The 19,922-nt window shown below is 47.2% G+C and overlaps 2 pseudogenes; one reads left to right on the plus strand and one right to left on the minus strand.

Annotated features, from left to right (window-relative positions):
• Positions 1–3,781: 3,781 nt before the first annotated feature.
• Positions 3,782–3,901, minus strand: LOC134963325 (5S ribosomal RNA; annotated as a pseudogene).
• A 1,857-nt stretch (positions 3,902–5,758) lies between these two features.
• On the plus strand, positions 5,759–5,878 carry LOC134963025 (5S ribosomal RNA; annotated as a pseudogene).
• Positions 5,879–19,922: the final 14,044 nt, after the last annotated feature.

Consider the following 19,922-nt stretch of genomic DNA (forward strand, 5'->3'; position numbering starts at 1 on the left):
GCAGGTTGCAAAACTGGGGTATAAGGTAGTCTTTTCCTGCAATGCCACGCCCCTTTATGCGAAACCACGCCCATTCCAACGAAACCACGCCCCTTTTTGGCGCGCACGCCTTCGGCGCGCGCATATTTATCCCTTTCTTGCTCCCAATTATGGAGCATGAAGGGGGGGGGGGGGCGCCGAAGAATTTTTTGGCTTGGGGGAGAAAAATTTCTAGTTACGCCACTGCAGGGAGCTGTTTGGGTCTGTCAGAGGACAGCAGAAGTCGACGCTACTTTTCCTATATTCTGTCCCAGTGTGTGAATTTATCCTGCTCTCATTATGCCCATTCACTGCCATTTTTGACACATGGGCTAACAGCAGAAGGGATAAGTCACGTATACACTGTGATATACTGCACAACTCCTTGGTACTTTCCCATGAACAGCATTGCTCTATAATTAGTACTACAAAGGGAAAATGTCTCTCCAAATATGTTACTAACTGTTTTTCATTGATATAATTTCCCCCATTTGTGGGCACAATAAGAACTAATGATGCCTTGATTTTTTTGGGTGTATAGCTGAGAGTGCTATCATTATGGTTTAAAGGCTTTTTCTTTATTACCATTATTGCAACCACTCTGTGGAACATGAATTAAGGAGTCATGCTCTCCTCGTATACAACTGAAAGTGTTACCATTGTGGCTGAACGGTCTTTTACTCTTGCTACTATTATTACTACCACTCTGTTGAAGTTGCTACATAATATGTAGTTTTCCCCACATATTGCAGCTACAACTATTCATTCTGGCAAAATTACAAAAATTGTATCTTTTTGTATAAAAAGGATTATGAGACATAATATCTGTAGACCAACCTTTTCTGTTACAATTGTTGCTTTCAAAAGGGTTACGAGACACAACACCTGTAGATCAACCCTTTCTGTTGCAATTATTGCTTTCAAACCAGTGAGACACCTGGATAAGCAGGCTGCCCATATGAATTGATGAATTGTTATGAAAGAAAAAAACAAAAGTATATACAGATATGTCCACTTACATTTTTGCTGTTTTGCTAAATATGGCACAACATGCAAAACACGGCTAAGTGTTTTTCACGGGTAACAAGTGGATAGATTTTAAAATTATTATTTGCCATGATAGAAGTAACATATTAAAGAAGCAAATTAAGAAAAATCACAAGGCATGGCTAAAACTCTGAGTCTATGGCATGCAAAACTGTGCCAGACATGGCGGGATATAGCAAAGATGTATGTGGACACATCTGTATACCTCTCATGCCGTTTCATGTGACTGCTGCCACGTAACCAGTGTATTTCTGAGAAAAGACACATGTGACTTATACTACAAAATCCATTGAGGATCCCATATATATTATTATAACATCAATGTGTCAGTATATAACCTCATTCTGAAATGCACTGTCCACAATTTGTTGGAAATGTAAGTATTATATTCTCGTACTGAGCTATTTAATATTTAATATTCAGTTCCTACAATTAATAAGTTTTATTAAAATTTAATAAGGAGTACTGATTATTAATTTACTCCTTTAAGGAATATACATGCATATATATATAAAAAGCATTATTCCTTTTTTCACAAATACCATTGTTTAATACTGTTACACTTTTTTTAAAGAAAATATTTAATAAAAGTTATGTTTTCATTAACTAATTTTTCAAATTCAACAAAAGAGTGCACCACAAAGAAAGCCTTCTTGGAGCAGGTCTTTCTTATTACCTGCTCATTAGCTCAAATTCTACATTGTAATTTGCTTTCTGGTGCACCTCCAGCATAAATAGAATACAGAGTATCTTACTGGAAATATCTTTCTAAAAATTGCTGGTTAATAAATCTGTGACTGAATCACATCCTGTGCATAATCTACCCAGGGCTCACCCCCTATTTGTTGTAAAACTTTGACTGTTCCAGGATGCACTGGGGCCTCCTGTGTAACCCCGCATCCAGGAACTGAGAGCTCAGTTTCATTAACCAGTCCAATGCAGGAGAAGGTAAAAGAGAAGGCAGATGTTAGTCACATAGAACCACAATCTCACAACAGGAGAGGGTACCAGCGGCTAATGTCATACAACCCAAAGAAGCTAGGTGCATCAGGGTGGGCGCCCTGTGGAACCCAGTGTACCACGCAGAAAGAGAGTTAACCATGGTAGGTCTACCATAACTCTCCTTTTCTGCATCGGGGTACACTGTGCTCCACAGGGAAAACATCGGGGATGTCCTAAAGCAGTTCCTCAAGTGGGTAAGAGAACCCAGCGCCCAAATTAAACATCCTGGGAGGTGGAAGTATGAAAGGCATAGAACCTAATGAACGTGTTCACTCAGGACCACGTAGCCGCCTTGCACAATTGTTCTGGGGACGCACTATGGCGGGCCACCCAAGAAGGTTCAACAGACCGAGTAGAATGGGCTTTAACTGCAGCAGGAGCTGGGAGTCCAGCCTGCGCGTAAGCTTGTGCAATCACCATTCTAATCCATCTTGCCAAGCAGGGGTGTATCTTCCTATTGGCCAGAATGGCACTTGCCAGGGGCGCCGGCCAAAGGGGGGGGGGGCGCCGCCTGGCAGTGCCACCCGTACCAGGGGGTAGAGTGACATAGTAGTTCTCACTGAGTACATCCCTTAGCAGTGCTCATCCACTGCCGGACTCTCAGAAGCGTATTGCAGTCTGACACTCTCTGTGGCTACAGTCACAATGATAGTGAATATAGCCGGGGAGTGGAGCACTTCCAGTTATGGGGAGGGGCGAGGCACCTCCTCTTCCTCATCCACTCTCCTTCTCATTGGTCCCACTCGGTCTGTCACCAAACACCAGCCACTACAATCAGCACCAGTCAGCAGTGCAGCATGAGCATACCTGTACATTTTCTGCGGTACCGTAGCTGCACTGCATGGTCTATCCTGGCAGTCTGGATCACAGGTTACAAAGAGCTCTGTATGGAGAGGTATCTAGACCAGTGACTGCCTGTCCAGCTGTGTTGAGACTATAAATCCCAGCACACCTTGTCAACTGGATTTGCTGGGACATGTATTGCCATCACACCTAGGGAGGGGTTTTTAACTGTATGTATGTGTGCATATAGCCCCTCGATGTCCCTGTCCACATCCTCCTTGTAATGCCCCCTCAGTGTCCCTGCCCGCCCCATCCATGCAACTGCCCCTCAGGGGCTAACCGCACTGTTGTCAGAACACGAAATATAAGCCTCAAATGGCTCCACAATCAATCCAGCAGCATCAGGACGTGGGCTGAGACAGTCCAGGCATGTCTAATGTATCCCCTGCTGTCTCCTCCCACTCCATGACACTGGTAACTAAGCTAAACAAACCAGGTGTCATGCATAGCAATGGCTCCGGAGCGCGGCAAAACGTGCGGCGAGTGGTCTCAGAAGCCTGGCTAGTAAATGGCATGCTGATAGTGAGGGGAATTGCAAGGACGCTGTATATCAAAACAGAGGTGAATGAAATGAAGTGATGTGTTTAAAAAAGTAAAAGGAATAGTGTTGAAGCTCATCAGAACAGGATTCCCTGAAAGTGCTGGCTAGAAAGTGCAGGGTGCAAAAAGCAGGAAGGAATGACAGGTCTAATAGAAATAATAGCAGGTGACACAAGGACAACCCTCAAAACAACCTACTGCAAAGCAATGCCCACTTGTTACGGCAATCAATATAAATAAGAATATATGTGCAAAAAGAATCCAAACTGCCCTATTAGGGAGAAAACCTACAGAATGCACAATTTACGCTGCCTTGTGGTATTAAGTGAGTGATGTACAGCACCCAGTATTCCCAGATCGTCACCGATATTGGTACTGACTGGGCCCAACACTGCTTAGTTTCCAAGATCAGCCGGAATTGGACATTTGCCAGTGTGGTATGGCTGTAAATATCACTAGACCAACATATGTTGTCTACTGGGGAATCCCATATAGGCAGCTGGAATCTGATACTGCTAAATACAACACCAAAGATGGACAATAAGCTGCACATAGTGAGCAAGAGAGGGTCTGCATGGTGGATGTTGAAAGCAAGGGTGAAAGGAAAGGTGTTACTGCTAGTGAAGTGGGGACCTGTCAGGATCAAGTCTCTAGATATATAAAGACACATGGCGGTGTCTGACAGCACATAGCATGCAAAGAACATCAATGACAGGACACACAGCGGTGTCTTGGAAAATTAAACCAAACAGCGGAATGCAGAGTCCAACAAAAAGTCACTATAATATGTCACAGGAAACAACCTAAACGAAAATCTTCATTGAGGCCAATCGGAGTAAGGCAATTAAGTCTGTGTATCCATTGTAGTTCTCGTTGTAGCAAAATTCTGTCCCGATCACCCCCACATTGTAGGGGCAGTATGTGATCAATGATACAACATTTGAGCTGGTTAACAGTATGATGTGCATCCTTGAAGTGTCTTGCGACCGGTAAGTTAGTAAAGTCTTTTGAGGTGTCTGTAGCAATTAGGAACTTCTTGATAGATGAGCGGTGTTGGCTGAGCCGTTCTTTCATCATTCTACTAGTCTTGCCGACATACAGACGGTTGCATGGGCATCTCAAAATGTAAACAACAAATCTACTGTTACAGTCCAGCCTATATTTGATGGAATATTCCCTCCCATCAGTGGGATTTTTGAAGCAATTGCCTATTATCAGAAGAGAGCAATTCGAACATCCTGTACACTTAAATACTCCCGGTTTGGTGGTAAGCCAATAGGACACCTGTCTAGGTTTCCGCTGTGAAAAGTCTGTCTTGACCAAAAGGTCCTTGAGATTCGGTCCTCGTCTGTAAGCAAATCTTGGTATTAGAGATAAGTCTTTTTTCAATGTCGGATCACTGGAGATCAAATGCCAATGTTCCCTGATGCGGTTACGTATAAAGGCTGATGCCGTGGTGAACATACTGGAAAAATTGATCGTATCCCGATCTTTATTGGTAGGATCAGTTTTCACATGTAGAAGTTCAGTTCTGTTAAGTTTCTCAATCCGCGATAAAGCATTATTGATTTCATTCTTGGAGTATCCTCTGTTCAAGAATCTCTGGCACATAGATTCCAAAGCTCCTGGTAATTCCGTTGTATTAAAGGTGATGCGTATCAGAGTCCTTACTGTAGATTGAAGTTAGCAATGTATTATTCTCCTTTATGATGGTCACATCCCAAAAATTAATTTGTGTTTTACTGAAGGTCAAACTGAATCTGATGGTTCCAGGGAGGGCGTTGAGTTCATTAATGAATTCCAAAAGATGTTCTTCTCTGCCTTGCCAAATAAAAAATAAATCATTGATGTATCATACATAAAATGCTAAAAAGTGACAAAAACGTGAATTACCAATGAAGTGCACCTGCTCATATGCTGCCATAAATATGTTGGCATAAGAGGGCGCCATGTTTACCAAAAAAGCCAAGCCTATTTGACCTACTTTTTGTTGGACTCTGCATTCCGTTGTTTGATTTAATTTTCTTAGACACCGCCGTGTGTCCTGTCATTGATGTTCTTTGCATGCTATGTGCTGTCAGACACCGCCGTGTGTCTTTATATATCTAGAGACTCGATCCTGACAGGTTCCCACTTCACTAGCAGTGACACCTTTCCTTTCACCCTCGCTTTCAACATCCACCATGCAGACCCTCTCTTGCTCACTATGTGCAGTTTATTGTCCATCTTTGGTGTTGTATTTAGCAGTATCAGATTCCAGCTGCCTATATGGGATTCCCCAGTAGACAACATATGTTGGTCTAGTGATATTTACAGCCATACCACACTGGCAAATGTCCAATTCCGGCTGATCTTGGAAACTAAGCAGTGTTGGGCCCAGTCAGTACCAGTATCGGTGACGATCTGGGAATACTGGGTGCTGTACATCACTCACTTAATACCACAAGGCAGCGTACATTGTGCATTCTGTGGGTTTTCTCCCCAATAGGGCAGTTTGGATTCTTTTTGCACATATATTCTTATTTATATTGATTGCCGTAACAAGTGGGCATTGCTTTGCAGTAGGGTGTTTTGAGTGTTTTAGGGTGTTCCTTGTGTCACCTGCTATTATTTCTATTAGACCTTTCATTCCTACCTGCTTTTTGCACCCTGCACTTTATAGCCAGCACTTTCAGGGAATCCTGTTCTGCTGAGCTCCAGCACTATTCCTTTTACTTTTTTAAACACATCACTTAATTTCATTCACCTCTGTTTTGATATACAGCGTCCTTGCAATTCCCCTCACTATCAGGATGCCATTTAATAGTCAGGCTGCTGAGACCACTCGCCGCATATATATAAGATATGTGCGGCGGGCAATTTTTGTGTTTTATGTTTTGGATCTGGATCCCCGCTCGTGTTTTGGATCTGGATTGGTTTTGCCAAAACCATCCTTTCGGGTTTTGGTTTTGGATCTGGATGATTTAAAAAAAAAAAAAAAAAACACAGCAAAAATCACAGATTTTGGGGGTAATTTTGATCCTACGGTATTATTAACCTCAATAACATTAATTTCCACTCATTTCCAGTCTATTCTGAACATCTCACACCTCACAATATTGTTTTTAGGCCAAAAGGTTGCACTGAGGTCACTGGATGAGTAAGCTATGCAACACAAGTGTGCGGCACAAACACCTGGCCTATCTAGGAGTGGTATTGCTGTGTCAGACAGGATGGCAGTTTTAAAAACTAGGCCCCAAACAGCACATCATGCAAAGAAAAAAAAAGAGGTGCACCGAGGTTGCTGGGTGACTAAGCTAAGCGACACAAGTGTGCGGCACAAACACCTGGCCCATATAGGAGTGGCACTGCAGTTTCAGACAGTATGGCACTTTTAAAAACAAGGCCCCAAACAGCACATTATGCAAAGAAGAAAAAGAGGTGCAATGAGTTGCAATGAGTGGCACGCAGTGGCTGAATGTCAAGTGGCCCGCAATTTTTCAGGCCACAGAAAGCATCTCCTGCACACCCCTGTCATTTTTCCAAAAATTGTGACCACCAAATTAGTTGTATGTGCAAAACATGGAACGTGCTGGAATTTTCCCAGATGTAATGCACGCACAATATTGGTGGACTTATACGGCAGTACCCCTGGACTTATACGGCAGCACCACTGGACTGGACTTATACGGCAGCATCACTGGACTTATACGGCAGCACCACTGGACTGGACTTATACAGGCTGTACCTCTGGACTTATACAGCAGTACCCCTGGACTTATACAGCAGTACCGCTGGACTTCTACGGCAGCACCACTGGACTTATACGGCAGCACCACTGAACTGGACTTATACGGCAGCACCACTGGACTTATACGGCAGCACCACTAGACTGGACTTATACTGCAGTACCCCTGGACTTATACGGCAGTACCCCTGAACTTATAGAGCAGTTCCGCTGGACTTCTAAGGAAGTACCCCTGGACTTATACGGCAGCACCACTGGTCTTATACGGCAGCACCACTGGACTGGACTTATACGGCAGCACCACTGGACTTATACGGCAGCATAACTGGACTGGACTTATACAGCAGTACCCCTGGACTTATACGGCAGAACCTCTGGACTTATACTACAGCACCACTGTACTGGACTTGTATGGCAGCACCACTGGACTGGACTTATTCAGCAGTACCCCTAGACTTATACGGCAGCACCACTGGACTTATACAGCAGTATCACCGGACTGGATTTATACGGCAGCACCCCTGGACTTATATGGCACTACCACTGGACTGGACTTATACGGCAGTACCACTGGACTGGACTTATACTGCAGTACCCCTGGACTTATACGGCAGTACCCTTGGACTTATACAGCAGTACCCCTGGCATTCTAAGGCAGTACCCCTGGACTTATACGGAAGCACCACTGGTCTTATACGGTAGCACCACTGGACTGGACTTATACGGCAGCACCACTGGACTTATATGGCAGCATAACTGGACTGTACTTATACAGCAGTACCCCTGGACTTATATGGCAGTACCCCTGGACTTATACGGCAGTACCCCTCGACTTATACAGCAGTACCGCTGGACTTCTACGGCATTACCCGTGGACTTATACAGCAGTACCCCTGGACTTATACGGCAGTACCCCCGGACTTATACAGCAGTACCCCTGGACTTATACGGCAGAACCTCTGGACTTATACTACAGCACCACTGGACTGGACTTATATGGACTTATATGGCAGCACCACTGGACTGGACTTATTCAGCAGTACCACTGGACTTATACGGAAGTACCTTGAAGTGTCTTGCGATCGGTAAGTTAGTAAAGTCTTTTGAGGTGTCTGTAGCAATTAGGCACTTCTTGATAGATGAGCGGTGTTGGCTGAGCCGTTCTTTCATCATTCTACTAGTCTTGCCGACATACAGACAATTGCATGGACTTATACGGCAGTACCCTTGGACTTATACAGCAGTACCGCTGGCCTTCTAAGGCAGTACCCCTGGACTTATACGGAAGCACCACTGGTCTTATACGGCAGCACCACTGGACTGGACTTATACGGCAGCACCACTGGACTTATATGGCAGCATAACTGGACTGGACTTATACAGCAGTACCCCTGGACTTATACGGCAGTACCCCTCGACTTATACAGCAGTACCGCTGGATTTCTACGGCATTACCCATGGATTTATACAGCAGTACCACTGGACTTATAGGCAGTATCCCGGACTTATACAGCAGTACCCCTGGACTTATACGGCAGAACCTCTAGACTTATACTACAGCACCACTGGACTGGACTTATATGGCAGCACTACTGGACTGGACTTATTCAGCAGTACCCCTAGACTTATACGGCAGCACCACTGGACTTATACGGAAGTACCTTGAAGTGTCTTGCGACCGGTAAGTTAGTAAAGTCTTTTGAGGTGTCTGTAGCAATTAGGAACTTCTTGATAGATGAGCGGTGTTGGCTGAGCCGTTCTTTCATCATTCTACTAGTCTTGCCGACATACAGACAGTTGCATGGGCATCTCAAAATGTAAACAACAAATCTACTGTTACAGTCCAGCCTATATTTGATGGAATATTCCCTCCCATCAGTGGGATTTTTGAAGCGATTGCCTATTATCAGAAGAGAGCAATTCGAACATCCTGTACACTTAAATACTCCCGGTTTGGTGGTAAGCCAATAGGACATCTGTCTAGGTTTCCGCTGTGAAAAGTCTGTCTTGACCAAAAGGTCCTTGAGATTCGGTCCTCGTCTATAAGCAAATCTTGGTATTAGAGATAAAACTTTTTTCAATGTCAGATCACTGGAGATCAAATGCCAATGTTCCCTGATGCGGTTACGTATAAAGGCTGATGCCGTGGTGAACATACTGGAAAAATTGATCCTATCCCAATCTTTATTGGTAGGATCAGTTTTCACATGTAGAAGTTCAGTTCTGTTAAGTTTCTCAATCCGCGATAAAGCATTATTGATTTCATTCTTGGATTATCCTCTGTTCAAGAATCTCTGGCACATAGATTCCAAAGCTCCTGGTAATTCCGTTGTATTAGAGGTGATGCGTATCACCCTCAGCAGTTGAGAGAAAGGCAAGCCCTTTTTCAAAGGCGCTGGATGAAAACTGGAGTGGATTTATACGGCAGCACCCCTGGATTTATACAGCACTACCACTGGACTGGACTTATATGGCAGTACCACTGGACTGGACTTATACGACAGTACTCCTGGACTTATATGGCAGTACCCCTGGTGGCAGCACCGCTGGACTGGACTTATATGGCAGTACCCCTGGACTTATACGGCAGCACCACTGGACTGGACCTATATGACAGTACCCCTGTACTTATACAGCAGCACCACTGGATTTATACGGCAGTACCCCTGGACTTATTCGGCAGCACCACTGGACTTATATGGCACTACCACTGCACTGGACTTATACAGCAATACCACTGGACTGGACTTATACAACAGTACCTCAGGACTTTTACGGCAGCATCACTGGACTGGATTATACGGCACTACCCATGGACATAGATGACAGCACCACTGGACTGGACTTATATGGCAGTCCTCCTGGACTTATACGGCAGCACCACGGGACTGGACTTATACAGGCAGTACCCCTGGACTTATACAGCAGTACCGTTGGACTTCTACGGCAGCACCATTGGATTTATACGGCAGCACCACTGAACTGGATTTATACGGCAGCACCACTGGACTTATACGGCAGCACCACTGGACTGGACTTATACTGCAGTACCCCTGGACTTATAGAGCAGTACCTCTGGACTTCTAAGGCAGTACCCCTGGACTTATACGGCAGCACCACTGGTCTTATACGGCAGCACCGCTGGACTGGACTTATATGGCAGCACCACTGGACTTATACGGCAGCATAACTGGACTGGACTTATACGGCAGTACCCCTGGACTTATACGGCAGTACCCCTGGACTTATAAGGCAGTACCCCTGGACTTATACAGCAGTACCACTAAACTTCTACGGCAGTACCCCTGGACTTATACGGCAGTACCCCTGGATTTATACAGCAGTACCCCTGGACTTCTACGGCAGTACCCCTGGACTTATACAGCAGTACCACTGGACTTATATGGCAGTACCCCCGGACTTATACAGCAGTACCCCTGGACTTATATGGCAAAACCTCTGGACTTATAATACAGCACCACTGGACTGGACTTATATGGCAGCACCACTGGACTGGACTTATTCAGCAGTACCCCTAGACTTATAAGGCAGCATCACTGTACTTTTACGGCAGTACCATCGGACTGGATTTATACGGCAGCACCCCTGGACTTATACGGCACTACCACTGGACTGGACTTATACGGCAGTACCACTGGACTGGACTTATACGACAGTACTCCTGGACTTATATGGCAGTACCCCTGGACTTATATGGCAGCACCGCTGGACTGGACTTATATGGCAGTACCCCTGGACTTATACGGCAACACCACTGGACTGGACCTATATGGCAGTACCCATATAATTATATGGCAGCACCACTGGATTTATACGGCAGTACCCCTGGACTTATTCGGCAGTACCACTGGACTTATACGGCACTACCACTGGACTGGACTTATACAGCAATACCACTGGACTGGACTTATACAACAGTACCACTGGACTTTTACGGCAGCACCACTGGACTGGATTATATGGCAATACCCCTGGACATACATGACAGCACCACTGGACTGGACTTATATGACAGAACCCCTGGACTTATACGGCACTACCACTGGACTGGAATTATACGTCAGTACCACAGGACTGGACTTATACGGCAGTACCCCATGACTTATTCGTCAGTACCACTGGACTTATACGGCACTACCACTGGAGTGGACTTATACGGCAGTACCCATGGACTGGACTTATGCAGCAGTAGACCTGGACTTGTACAGCAGCACCACTAGACTGGACTTATATGGCAGTACTCCTGGACTGTACTTATACAGCAGTACCCCTGGACTTTTACGGCAGCACCACTGGATTTGACTTATATGGCAGTACCCCTGGATTTATACGGCAGCACCACTGGACTGGATTATACGGCAGTACCTTTTGACTTATATGGCAGCACCACTAGACTTATACAGCAGTACCACTGGACTGGACTTATACGGCAGTACCCCTAGACTTATACGGCAGCACTACTGGACTTAAACGGCAGCAACACTGGACTGGACTTATGTGGCAGCACCCCATGACTTATACAGCAGTACCCCTGGATTTATATGGCAGCACCACTGGGCTTATACAGCAGTACCCATGAACTGGACTTATACGGCAGCACCACTGGGCTTATACGGCAGTACCCTTGGTCTTATATGGAAGAACCACTGGACTTATACGGCAGCACCACTGAATTTGACTTATACAGCAGTACCTCTGGACTTATACGGCAGTACCCCTGGACTTATACGGCAGCACCACTGGACTTATACGGCAGCACCACTGGACTGGACTTATACGGCGGTACCCCTGGACTTAAACAGCAGTACCCCTGGACTTATACGGCAGTACCACTGGACTTATACAGCAGCAACACTGGACTGGACTTATACGGCAGTACCCTTGGAATTATACAGCAGTACCCCTGGACTTATACGGCAGCACCACTGGACTTATATGGCAGCACCATTGAACTGGACTTATGCGGCAGAACCCCTGGACTTATATGGCAGCACCACTGGACTTATACGGCAGCACCACTGGACTGGACTTATACAGCAGTACCCCTGGACTTATACGGCAGCACCACTGAACTTGACTTTTACAGCAGTACCTCTGGATTTATACGGCAGCACCGTGGACTTACACGGCACTACCACTGGACTGGACTTATACGGCAGTACCCCTGGACTTATACGGCTGCACCACTGGGCTTATACGGCAGTACCACTGTACTGGACTTATGCGGCAGTATCCCTGTACTTATACGGCAGTACCCCTGGACTTATACAGCAGCACCACTGGACTTAAACAACAGTACCACTGGACTTATATGGCAGCAACACTGGACTGGACTTATACGTAAGTACCCCTGGACTTGTATGGCAGCACCACTGGACTTATATGGCAGTACCACTGGCTTTTACAGCAGCACCACTGGACTTAAACCGCAGTACCCCTGGACTTATACGGCAGTACCCCATGACTTATATGGCAGCACCACTGGACTTATACAGCAGCACCACTGGACTGGACTTATGCGTCAGTACTCCTGGACTTATACGGCAGTACCCCTGGACTTATACGGCAGCACCACTGGACTGGACTTATACGTCAGTACTCCTGGACTTATACAGCAGTACCTCTGGACTTATACGGCAGTACCCCATGACTTATACGGCAGCACCACTGGACTGGACCTATATGACAGTACACCTGTACTTATACGGCACCACCACTGGATTTATACGGCAGTACCCCTGGACTTATTCGGCAGTACCACTGGACTTATATGGCACTACCACTAGACTGGACTTATACAGCAAAACCACTGGACTGGACTTATACGACAGTACCTCTGGACTTTTTTATGGCAGCACCACTGGACTGGATTATATGGCAATACCCCTGGACATAGATGACAGCACCACTGGACTGGACTTATATGGCAGTCCTCCTGGACTTATATGGCAGCACCACTGGACTGAACTTATACAGGCAGTACCCCTGGACTTATACGGCAGTACCCCTAGACTTATACAGCAGTACCGTTGGACTTCTACGGCAGCACCATTGGACTTATACGGCAGCACCACTGGACTGGACTTATACTGCAGTACCCCTGGACTTATACGGCAGTACCCCTGGACTTAGACAGCAGTACCGCTGGACTTCTAAGGCAGTACCCCTGGACTTATACGGAAGCACCACTGATCTTATACGGCAGCACCACTGAACTGGACTTATACGGCAGCACCACTGGACTTATACGGCAGCATAACTGGACTGGACTTATACAGCAGTACCCCTGGACTTATACGGCAGTACCCCATGACTTATACAGCAGTACCGCTGGACTTCTACGGCAGTACCCCTGGACTTATACAGCATTATCACTGGACTTATACGGCAGTACCCCCGGACTTATACAGCAGTACCGCTGGACTTCTACGGCATTACCCATGGATTTATACAGCAGTACCACTGGACTTATATGGCAGTACCCCCGGACTTATACAGCAGTACCCCTGGACTTATACGGCAGAACCTCTAGACTTATACTACAGCACCACTGGACTGGACTTATATGGCAGCACCAATGGACTGGACTTATTCAGCAGTACCCCTAGACTTATACGGCAGCACCACTGAACTTACACGGCACTACCACTTTCCCGCACAGACACTGAGGAGAGACGTCCTCTCGCTACACTCTCCAGGACTGGAGTAGAAATGGCGGCAACGTGCGGCTCCTTATATGGAATCCAAAACCTCTGAGAATCCGACAGCGGGATGATGACATTTTGCCTCATTCTGGTTTCCGAGTCTGACGGGAAAACCGAAGCCAGACTGGGATCCGGGCTTGGGACGTGATGTTCGGGGGGTTTGGTTCTCAGGGAATCGAACCCGCTGATCCCTAAAATATGTATATATATATATATTTATTTATTTAATTATTTAAAACACGGCGCAGTCCTAGACCGGAGGTAAATATCAGAATACTCGTACAATATATTCTGTAATAGGTACACTCTTTCTTAACCAACGCTGTCTGTAACAAGACATGTAGAATACTCAAGTGTCTGTAAAGTTTCAGCGCTGTGTACAGGCGGCTTTACAGGAGAGGAGATGGTGCCCTGGGCTGGGGGGAGGGGCTACAGGTCAAGCGCCAACTCTCCTATGCTGGACCTCACTGCCGGTACTACGGAGCCTTACCAATAGGGGCGCTAGTACACCCGACCTGTACTCCTATGCACTGGCGGATATAGGGGGTCATTCCGAGTTGTTCGCTAGTTGCCGATCTTCGCAACGGAGCGATTAAGGCAAAAATGCGCATGCGCATGGTACGCAGCGCGCATGCGCTAAGTATTTTAGCACAAAACTTAGTAGATTTACTCACGTCCGAACAAATAATTTTCATCGTTGAAGTGATCGGAGTGTGATTGACAGGAAGTGGGTGTTTCTGGGCGGAAACTGACCATTTTCTGGGAGTGTGCGGAAAAACGCAGGCGTGCCAGGAAAAACCGCAGGAGTGGCTGGAGAAACGGGGGAGTGGCTGGCCAAACGCAGGGCGTGTTTGTGACGTCAAACCAGGAACGAAACGGGCTGAGCTGATCGCAGTGTAGGAGTAAGTCTCGAGCTACTCAGAAACTGCTAAGAATTATTTAAACGCAATTCTGCTAATCTTTCATTTGCTATTCTGCTAAGCTAAGATACACTCCCAGAGGGCGGCGGCCTAGCGTGTGCAATGCTGCTAAAAGCAGCTAGCGAGCGAACAACTCGGAATGAGGGCCATAGTGTGGTCCCTGCTCTGTGACATTGTCCACGCCAGCGTCGCAGTCCCGTCTCCCTAGACTGTGACCAGGAACGCAATTTAATGGCGGGTCCTGCCTGGTGGACCATCTTACCTCCTCCATTCGTAGCTGCCACGCCTGGGGGCTTAACCCTATATCTGCAGATATACGCAACTAAGATCTCCGTATTATCTGACTGTTATGAAGTAATATTTTTCACTCGGTGTGCATTAGGGAACACAAATTGTTTTTTCCTAGCTGCCACACGAACCAGGAGAGCATCTGCGACCATGTGCCTAAGCCTGTGCGTCTCTGCCGCCAGTTCCCGGGATCTGAGCCGCAGGAGTATGCAACGCTGCTTGGGAGGTGACGGAGAAGCAGCAGTGAATGTCACCCTGACATAACAGTGCTGCGGCCCTTGAAGTCTTCAGCTTTTTCAGGGCTGCCCAGTGCAGACCGCCTGTTAGGTGACCTGCTGCCTGCTGTCACCACTCGAAACTGAGCTCTCAGTGCCTGGTGGCAGGGTTATAGAGGAGGCCCCAGTGCATCCTGGGACAGTCAAACCTTGGCCTCTGGATCAAGCTCCCACTCTACACCCCTGATGTTTTCCCTCTGGAACACAGTGTACCCCGTTGCAGAAAGTTGTATTAACTCCCACCAATTAGCGGGGCCGTTAGCGGCTTGTACTGTGCGGCTGTCAGGTCTGTATTTGTGTCTGTTCTGGAGGAGGCACTGGTGGGTCAGTGGTGGTGCAATGGAGAAAGCGAGGAGGCTGGAGTAGATTTCTGCACATGTGCGCAAATTATGTTTATTGGTAATACACACACAGGGTATTGGAAACTGGAACAATGTGGTATGTGCATATAAATCAGCATGGAAGCTAATATAGTCTCTGATAACAGAAAAGTCACTAGGAGAATGTTCGGTCTGGGAACCTATGATGAACAGGAACTAACAACTATAGGCCTAGGAACTGATGGTGGACAGAAACAAATGATGTTCGGCCTGGGAAGGGATGGTGAACAGGAGCAATTGATGGTTGGCCTGGGAACCCACGACCAACAGAAGCAATTGATAGTTGGCCTGGGAACTGAAGGTAAACAGGAGCAGATGATGATTGGCCTGGGAACCTATGGTGAACAGAAGCAGATGATGATCGGCCTGCGAACCGATTGTGAATGGGAACTTTATGACTAGCGGCCTTTAAAGCAAAGGTGAACAGGAGCAACTGATGATCGAACTGGAAACCGATGGTGAACAGGTGCTGGAACTACACAGACAGCAGGTACACTTGGCAGCAATGGAACCAGGTTTGGCTAAGCAGGAGACAGCTGAGGAATAGAGCAGGATTCCCAATGCAGATAGAATGGCACTGATAATGCTGCAGGCAGCTAACAAACAAACAAACAAACAAACAAACAAACAAACAAACAGATGTGAGTAATAATGCAGCACCTGGGAGTCTATTCATGAACTGCTTCATGAATAGACCCCCTGGAGATAGTCTCTGACTGCTAGTGAATGCTGGAGTAGAATGCAGATGGAGCTGCAACCAAACTGGATGGCTGGTGCCTGTAGCTCCATGGAGCACTGACACAGGAGGTTCTCAGGAAACTGGAGCCAGGCGACGCTGTGCATAGGATGCATCGCGTTGTTCAAGGCACTGGAGAGAAGTCTGAGCTTCCCCTATATTCCCCTTAGTCAGCAGGGATTGGAGAATCAAGTCATGTGAGTGCTCCGGTGCTCATGAGTAGATAGCAGGGCTGGATTAACAATGGGGCGGATGGAGTTGCAGCTCCAGGCCCCCCATTGAAAATAGGCCCACCGCCACAGTGAAGGGACCGATAGCTGCCAGCATTACAATGAGTCACACTGACTCATTGAATGTCGTCGCCAGCGCTGCACCCACCGCGCCGCCACCGCCACTGCCTACAGTGTACCAGTCACTCACTCATTGAAGACGAAAACTCCTGGCCTGAGCGGGAGGAGGAGCCGATCGCGTCTCTCCTCCTGAGTGCCTCCGCCCACCAGCCTATTAGTCGTGCTGCTGTGCTGAGTGACGCGAGGGAAGGGGGAGGAGCAGCTCTCCCATCTACTTCCAGCTTCTCCCCCCCAGACAGTGCTGCTAAGTGATGAGGATGGGCCGGACGGAGGGGGAGGAGGCAGAGCTGCTTTCTCAGCTCTTTCCCTTTCCTGCTGTGACTCAAGCACCGCATGGGCAACCAAAATGGCCGCACAATGTAGCCCTGGGACTCGCAGCAGTTATTTTTGGCTGCATGAAGAGTGAAGAGTGCTACATTCTACATTCCTGGATGCTAAAGGAGGAGGAGCTGAGCTGCCATGAGGAAACCAGGTAAACACCAAGGGCAGGGCAGGGATGCAGACTACAAATTATAGGTAAGGGGGCAGGGGGGGAGGAGTCAGGACACAATATGTACATAAAGAGTAGGAGGAGGGGGGTTCAGTAAAGCACATAGGGTACAAAGAGGGGAGGGGGAGCACACTAATACATAGACTAGGAGGGAGGCTCGGACGGACCGGGGCTGCTTTAAGGCCCCGGCATTTCTGTACATGTGTGCTCGTCACAGAAGAGGTGGGGGGGGGGAGGGGAGCACTAGTCCCCTGGGTCTCCTCATCCCATTTGAATGGTACCTGTTTCCGTAAGTTTATGTGTTGTATGTACAGTATTTGTGAGTCAGTAATTGGTTTCTGAAAGTTAGTGATGTCTGTGTCAGTAAATGTGTGTGTGTGTGTGTGTGTGTGTGTGTGTGTGTGTGTGTGTGTGTGTGTGTGTGTGTGTGTGTCTGTCAGTAATGGGTGTCTGTCAGGAAGCATCTATGTGCTAATAAATTGTGTGTGTGTCAGTAAGTGTAAGCTATGTCAGTAACGGGTGTCTGTGTTATTAACTGGTATCTGTCAGTAATGGAAATCCACAGTGTCGTTTATTGCGGCGGGCGAAGCGTGCATTCGCACGGGGCGCCCACCATGGCTCTAAGTCGCTCTGTTTGGCTCCCCCTCCTCCCCGTCATTACTATTCCGCTTAAGGGGCAGGGTTTCATGCAATGACGAATTTGCATCATGACATCCCGACGCAAACATCTCATTGCACGGAACTCCGCCCGAGCGCAGTACTGATGACAGGGAGGAGGGGGAGATGGGACACAACGGGAGACTGGAGAGGCGGGCCGGTGCGGGACGAACGAAGAGCGGGAAGCGGGATGGAAGAAGATCTCTGGCCGGCGGATGCCGCTGCAATGCAAACGCAATTATAGCTTTTTTTTTTTCTTTCTCTCTGTCTCTCTTTGTTGAAGGGTTATCTGGCTGCTATCATGTGTAAAATGGGGACACTTGCCTGCCGTAATGTGTAAAATGGGGACACTTGCCTGCCGTAATGTGTAAAATGGGGACACCTGCCTGCCATAATGTGTAAAATGGGGACACCTGCCTGCCGTAATGTGTAAAATGGGGACACCTGCCTGCCGTAATGTGTAAAATGGGGACACCTGCCTGCCGTAATGTGTAAAATGGGGACACCTGCCTGCCGTAATGTGTAAAATGGGGACACCTGCCTGCCGTAATGTGTAAAATGGGGACACCTGCCTGCCGTAATGTGTAAAATGGGGACACCTGCCTGCCGTAATGTGTAAAATGGGGACACCTGCCTGCCGTAATGTGTAAAATGGGGACTCTTGCCTGCCGTAATGTGTAAAATGGGGACTCTTGCCTGCCGTAATGTGTAAAATGGGGACACCTGCCTGCCATAATGTGTAAAATGGGGACACCTGCCTGCCGTACTGTGTAAAATGGGGACACCTGCCTGCCGTAATGTGTAAAATGGGGACACCTGCCTGCCGTAATGTGTAAAATGGGGACACCTGCCTGCCGTAATGTGTAAAATGGGGACACCTTCCTGCCATAATGTGTAAAATGGGGACACCTGCCTGCCATAATGTGTAAAATGGGGACACCTGCCTGCCGTAATGTGTAAAATGGGGACACTTGCCTGCCGTAATGTGTAAAGTGGGGATTCAATGTATCAAGGGCATAATATGGTGCAGGGGGCATTACGATGTAAGGCTTAATATGGTAGAATTTTTTTTTCCTGTAGTGGGCGTGATTGTTGGTGCAGGGTCAAAAACTGGGGTGTAAGGTAGTCTTTTCAGATGAGGCCACACCCACTTTAATTGGGCCATGCCCATTTCAATGAGGCGCGCAAGTTTTTTTTTTTTATATCTAGGGTAGGGGGCGCTTTTTATGTCAATGTGTGTGTGTGTGCGGGGGGGGGGGGGCACATTTTAAAATTTCGCACTGGGAGCCAAATTGGCTAGGAACAGCACTGGGTATCCATCAGTAAATGTGTTTGTATCAGTAAGGGGTGTCTGTGTATGTAAGTGTGTCTGTGTCAGTAAGGTGTGTCTACAAGTGTATTTGTATCAGTAAGGGGAATCTTTGTCAGTAAGGGGTGTCTGTCAGAAAGATGTGTGTCAGTAAGTGGTATCTGTCATTAGGTATGTATGTGCCAATAAGTGTTATCTGTGTCAGTAAGGGGTATCTATCAGTAAGTGGTGTATGTGTAAAATGTTTGTGTCAGTAAGTGTGTGTGTGTGTGTCCGTAATAGGGTCTGTGTCAGTGTGTTTGTGTCGGTGAGAGGTGCCTGTGTCAGTAAATGTTGTCTACGTCAGTATCTGTGTCATTAAGTGTGTCCCAGGAACCCTCAGTTCCCTGTCTGCTTTGTTTTGTCCCCATCTCTGCTCCCCTTTCCCCATTTGCTCTGTATTGCCCCCATCTTTTCTAATCTTTCCACATCTGCTGTTTTTTCCCATCATTGCTCCCTTTTCCACCTTCTTTTCAAGTTAATACAACTCTCTGTGTCATATGGCGGTCACTGCGATGCTCTCTGTATCAGATGGCGGTCACTGCGATGCTCTCTCTATCATACAGTGGTCACTGT

The sequence above is a fragment of the Pseudophryne corroboree genome, chromosome 9 (assembly GCF_028390025.1).
Source record: "Pseudophryne corroboree isolate aPseCor3 chromosome 9, aPseCor3.hap2, whole genome shotgun sequence".
In the NCBI taxonomy this organism is placed as follows: Eukaryota; Metazoa; Chordata; class Amphibia; order Anura; family Myobatrachidae; genus Pseudophryne; species Pseudophryne corroboree.